The sequence below is a fragment of the Propithecus coquereli genome, unplaced genomic scaffold (genome assembly GCF_000956105.1).
Source record: "Propithecus coquereli isolate 6110/MARCELLA unplaced genomic scaffold, Pcoq_1.0 Scaffold114, whole genome shotgun sequence".
Taxonomy (NCBI): domain Eukaryota; kingdom Metazoa; phylum Chordata; class Mammalia; order Primates; family Indriidae; genus Propithecus; species Propithecus coquereli.
In genome coordinates, this window is record NW_012135414.1 from 2,139,035 (window position 1) to 2,145,868 (window position 6,834).

Sequence of the window (6,834 nt, forward strand, 5' to 3'; positions counted from 1 at the left end):
AAAAAAAAAAAAAAAAAAAAAAAAATTCAACAAGGAAGCTACTTACAAAATTAATATGCAAAAATCAAGTTTTTCATACAAACAGTAACCAGGAGAAAATATATTGGGGAAGAAAGACTTCATCTATAATAGCAATGAAATGGGAGGAAAATACCTAAGAATAAAGTTAAGAACCCACAGTACCTACACGAATAAAGCCATAATACTGTACTCTATGGAGAGAGCTCAAAGCAATATTTTAATAAATTGAAAGATATAACTTCGGTAAGGAGTGTAAACTTCTCCAGTCTTCTATATTAACATATAAATGCAATTCAATCGCAGTCACTGACAAGACACTTCTAATTCATATAGAAATATAACTGTGTATAATACAATTATGTAGAAAACATGCCAAAAACAGCCAGAAATTTTGGGGAATAGATTCACAAGGGAAACTAATTCTATCAGATATCAAAATGTATAAAAGGTACAATAATAAAAACTTTGGTCCTGATGGAGATATAGATAAATAGATCATTGCAACAGATTAAAGTCCAGAAATAGACCCAAAAACATTTGGTCATTTAGTCTGTGATAAAGGTAATACACTAATTATTAAGCTATTGTCTCTCAGCTTCAAAGTTATCCTACATTCAATTAGTGACTCTGGGCTGGAACTGGGAAAACCACGTTTCTGCTTTGCCCAGGTGTCTACCTATAGATGCTGCCCACAGGGGGCGCTAGAGGGAGGGTGGAAGCTGGAGGAAGGAAAAGGTTCTTGCTCCTTGGGGTTTGCTTCCTGCTCCCGTTTGCCCCGGCAGCCTGCCTCAGTTGGTGCACTACATCCTTTCCTGCATCAGTTGGCCCTACATCCTGCTTCCTCCACACTTTCAGAACCAGGATCGTTGTTCTGGATCTCTGTTCCATAACACCCACCCCCAAACACCAAGATGAATTCCAGAGAGATCAAAGATTAAAACATAAAAATAAAAAATTACAGGGCCTAGATGACAGGGAGGACTGCCGAAGATTCTGGGAAAATGGCAGTTCATTCTCTAGCATGCATGATGCTTCACAGCCCAACCCCAATCCAGACACTCTATCCTCCCTAAGCTGAGCAGGTGCTTAGGCTTTCAGAGGGTGTGCAGGCAATGCCAGTGGCTCAGGTGAGAGCCTACAAAATAGGAGTGGCCCAGGAATTTTTACCTCTGTGCCAGAAGAGATCCTGGAGACAAGCCTAAAAGAGCCTTGGAGCAAGAAAAAGTAGGAATACTGTGGTATCTAGGAGTCAGGTTGAACAATCCATGGCCACACCGGGGCAGAGCTGTGGTTTCCAGGTTGGTGTTGTTGAAAGAGCTGTGGGGGTTGGAGGGAGTGGTCTCAAGGAGGCTCTGAATCCTTAGCAGAGGATGCCCCAGGTGTTACCAGCCTTTGCAGCTTGGGACCTATTAAAGGATGGATAACAGGCCAGTGGCTCATACCCAAATCCGCATGGGCAGACACCACAGGGTGGCAGCTGCCTAAAGACCTCCAACAGACAGAAGAGCAAACAGAACCCAGAGAAACAAGTCTCCTCCTGTAACTCAACTGCTAGAGCGACAAGAACATAGCAAGAGCACTCACAGAGACCTAAGCCCAACACAAAACAAGTCTTTCTGCTAAGGTGGCAGATTGAACACTTGCAACTAGTGAAGTTAGCTCAGAAGAGAAGACACTGTATGATGCAAGCCAAGGGGAATGCAAGGGCAGAGGGAGGTTTTCTTCGGGAGGATGTGGATAAGAAATACTTACAAGTCTTCAGAGAAGGAAATGCGAGGATTTGAATCCGACTCTGTCTAACCCCAAAGCCCATGACCTGCTCTGACAGGACCTTTCTAGGCACTGGTGGGGCCCAGAGACAAATAAGATTAGACCTTGCTCCCGAGAGATTTTAGGGAAAAAAAAGAGGACAGAGCAAGCAGGTAAAAGTCAGTCATCCCAGCGGGGGCTTTCACTGCCCAACACGACTCAGGTCCTTCTTTCAGGAAACGAACTCTAAGGTGGACTCCGGCTGGCAGAGCCATACCTCAGTCCTGTCTCTTTAAAGGTCACCAAGTGAACGGCACTTCAGTAATTTCTCCAGCAGCTTCGTGAAGCACTGAAACTTTCAGCCCCTCCGACACACTGTGTTCCTCAAGTCTGGCTGAAAGGAAAAAAAAGGAAAGGTTTGAGGCCCCAGGGCCTTGGCAAGAAGAGAATTTGCGGTGCTGCCTCTTCCTGCCCCATCATCTCAGCCACATACTTATCCATGCGATGATCACTCAGTGACAAAGTCTTGCTGTTATGGCTTTGAAAGCTTCTATTAGTTTCCAGACGAGGAATCCTTTTTTATTCCCAGTGTAACAATGTTTTTACCCGGCTACATATGCTGCAAGAATATTTCACTTTCTGACTTCAGGCAAAAATACACTCACAAACTTATGATTTGGCACAGCAGTTTCTCTTCGGAGAATATCATATGCACCAAATATGAATTGTTTGCAAGAATCAAAAACATATTGCCAAGCTAGAGGGATGAAGAGACAGCATCTTCTGTGATCCTTTAGAGGGCTGTGCACACGCACTATTTTTTGCATGTTTTGAAGAACTCGGGTATTTAGTTTTAATTTGTCCTTAAAGTATTTTCTGTGATAATTTTATTTATAGTGCACTTTGAGTACAAGATGATTATGAAGCCCCAAAATGTTGAAAAAAATAGTGCAGAAAGAAGACCTTCCAAAGAATAAACCCCTCAGCTGCCTTCTCCACAAGCCCACTCACGATCAAGTCTTTTTTCCTTCCGTGATAAGTAAAATCAACTCCATTATTCAGTTAATAGATTTTTCTATGTGTGAGTACTGTTAGGACATGGTGGGTCAAAATCAAATGTATCATTTCCCATTAAAATAAATGGACTTTTTTTATCTAAAGATTTTTTATTTTTCCCTGAGCAGCAAGGTTTTCAGGAAAGAATTGACATATTGAAGTAAAGGCTAGGTATAGTTTTTGGATTAGCAGTGCTCCCTGCAGAGTAAAATTGTAGTCACATGGCCCCATGGAGCTCACGGCCACTATTCTGGGAACCAACTGAAGCAGCTGGAGAACGTAAGTCCTTAGGTTCGTTGTGTCTGTCCCTCCCTATTCCTTGTTGCAGACAGGAAGACAGCATTCTCAACATGTTGCATTTATCATCAGAGGGACCAAGATTTGGCCTCTCATCAAGAGGAAATGACCCATTGACTAAGGCCCAGGGAGAGTCAACACAAGAGAAAAGGAGTATATGAGCAAGCACTAGCTTAACTGAAAATAACAGAGCCTCACAGTAACATTGCTTAAATAAGACAGCAGCTTATTTCTCTGTCCTGCACAAAGGTCTAGAAAGAAGGTAAGCAATCCAGGACCGATGTAGGAGCCCAAGTCCTTGAAGTCCTCAGGGTCTCAAACTCCTTCTAGCTTACTGCTTAATCATTCCTATGGTATAGTCCTTCCCTCATAGTCCAAGAAGGCAGCTAAAGCTCCAGCTCTCACACCACATTCCAAGCAGTATGATGGAAAGAGTGACAATGAGGAAGGAGAGCAAAGGCTATATGCCAGCTGTCCTTTAAGAAAAGCTTCTAGAAGTTACCATGCTTTCAGTCTGCTTGTAATCCATTAGCCTTAACTTAGTCACGTGGCCACAGGAAATTCAGTTAACTGCAGAAGATGCTGAGAAACATCAGCCTTAATTCTGGGTGACCATGTCTCCTAGTCAGCTTGGGCTGCTATAACAAAATACTATAGGCTTAAACAAAGGACATTTACTTCTCACAGCTCTGGAAGCTGAGAAGTCCAAGATTAAGGTGCCAGCTGTTTCAGTTCCCAGTGAGGGCTCTCTTCCTGGCTTGTAGATGGTGACCTTTTTGCCTTTCCTGGGTGTGCAGATGTGGATGGAGAGAGATTGGAGAGAGAGGGAAAAAAGGGGAGGGGGAGGGGGGGGAGAGAGAGAGAAAGAGATCTTCTTATAAGGCCACTGACCCCATGATCAGGGTTCCACCCTAGGACCTAATATTAACCTAATTACCTCACAAAGGCTCCACCTCCAAATACCATCACATTGGGGATTAGGGCTTCAATATATGAGTTTAGGAGTAACATAAATATTCAACTCTTATACCATGTCACCTAGTTAAAAACTGGGGATTTTTTTTTTTTTTCATTTCAGGGTACAAATATTATGGTTACACTTTATGTCTTTGCCTCACCCAAGCGAGGGTTAAAGGCATGCCCTTCCCCCCTACAATGCTCCCCGTGTCCTTTAGTTGCGGGTTTACCCCCCACCATCCCCCTAATCCCTGGAAAGTATTACTGCCATGTGATCACCCTAGTATTGATCAGTTAGTACCAATTTGATGGCGAGTACAAGTGGAGCCCATTCTTCCGATCTTGTGGTGCCTCACTTTGGATAATGGGCTTAAATTTAATCCAGGAAAGTATAAGAGGTTCTAGATCACTGTCGTTTCTTATGATTGAGTAATATTCCATTGTATACATATACCAAATTTTAATAATCCACTCATGGACTGACAGGCACTTGGGTTGTTTCCACATCCTTGCAATAGTGAATTGTGCTGCCATAAACATTCGGGTACAGATGTCTTTATCATAGAATGTTTTGTGATCTTTTGGGTAGATGCCTAATAGTGCTATTGTTGGATCGAATGGTATTTCTATTTTTAGCTCTTTCAGGTATCTCCAAATTCTTTTCCACAGAGGTTGCACTAATTTTCAGTCCCACCAGCAGTGTAAGAGTGTTCCTGTCTCTCCACATCCTCGCCAGCATTTGTTGTCTGGGGATTTTTTGATAGAGGCCAATCTCACTGGGGTTAGGTGATATCTCATTGTGGTTTTGATTTGCATTTCTCTAATGATTAGAGATGTTGAGCATTTTTTTATATGTTTGCTGGCCATTATTCTGTCTTCTTTTGAAAAGTTTCTGTTCATTTCCTTTGCCCATTTGTTGATGGGGTTGTTTGATTTTTTTCTTGTTGATTTTTTTGAGTTCTAGATAGATTCTGGTTATCAGCCCTTTATCAGATGTGTAGAGAGCAAATATTTTCTCCCATTCTGTGGGCTGTCTATTCGCTCTAATGATAGTTTCCTTGGCAGTGCAGAAGCTTTTTAATTTGATTAGATCCCATTTATTTATTTTTGTTGCTGTGGTGATTGCTTTGGGGTTCTTTTTCAAGAATTCCTTACCTAGGCTGATGTCTGAAAGGGTCTTCCCAACATCTTCTTTTAGAATTCTTAAGGTTTCATGCCTTAGGTTTAAGTCTATTATCCATCTTGAATTGATTTTTGTGAGAGGTGAGAGGTGGGGATCCAGTTTCATTCTTCTGCATGTAGCTATCCAGTTTTCAAAACTGGGGATATTTTTGTTGAAGAAAGAGAGACCAGGTATCAGGGGACAATTGGTGATTTCTACCATAAGGTCCCCATAACTCTAATTCTGCATTGTATTGTTTTTAATGTAAGAATTGCCATTTATGGAAACCTCATTGCCTGTGGAAACTTACTCAACTACATTGGGAGGAAATAAAAATCAACAAAATAGAAAATTAAAGTTTTTATCTCCATATGCATCTGTTTCCTAGCCTGTCTCACAATAGCAAGGATTATCTTCTCAAACAAATGCTAGCTCATGATAAAATAGTCATCACAAGATTTTAAAATATGGGCAGTAAACGTCAATTTAGATAATGTGGCTTTATGAATTTCTTGTCAAAGTGATCATCACATTCTTCACCCTTAATTCTCATTAAGGTTCTGATGAAGTGGGCAACATGATTGTAATCTGAATTGTGGGCACTAGTTTATTGTGCACATCTTCAATAATGGATTACACATTTGTACGTGGGCTTGGATTCTTTGACTGTTTCCAGATAACAGAAATGTCTTTCATCTTTTGCATCTTTTGGGACATGTTCCCAAGACAATAAAATCTTCACTTTTATGTCTCTCCAAGAAGATGAGATGTATTTATTATAGTTATCACAATTCTCTATCCTAGTGAATAGGCTTCCTACCATCTCGTTATGTGTCATGCATCAAACATGCAGACAGGTGATCCAAGGCCTTAGAACAAAGGCATCATGCTGGTTTCATCCCCCTTCCTGTAAGCTAGAGGCCAACGGCTGTGACATACGAATGTGGACATTCGAATTTCAGTTTGGGTCCAAAAGCGTAATCCACACACCCAAGGACAAAGAGAGACCATCCGCAGGTTTTGTTTGTATACATCCTGCCTTTACCTTTGTCCACAGAGATAATCTATACAAACTTGGTAGTCTCCACGCACAAGTAAACCTTCAGCTGGGCTCTAACTAAATGTCTCTGAGTTATTCTCTGACTTTCTCACAACGTTCCTATTGTAATAGCATAAAAACCATTTCAAAGCAGAATTGATTCCCCCAACAGTAAAATGCTTGCATTCCTTCACTTCTACAACCCTCTTAAATAGTCCTCAAAGTGCACATCATGGCTCAACTGAATCTTCTGGTAGAAATCCCACGTTGTAAGAGAGAGCACGGCCTGACGCTTTAATTAATCCCATTTCACCAAAGTTGACAGGCAAGGGTGCTGCAGGAACCACCAAGTGGTGGGTTTTGTTTGGGTCACACAACTGTCACCTGCGTGAACCACTCCCATATTTTTTAATCACTGTGACAGTTAAGCTGAACAATATTAGTCCATCAATATCAGAACCCTGCAACACTGGGTTAGACGGCCAAAGGCCCACATGATGCACATGGCGGTATAAACTGAAACCATCCACTGGAAAATATTGAGGACTGATGG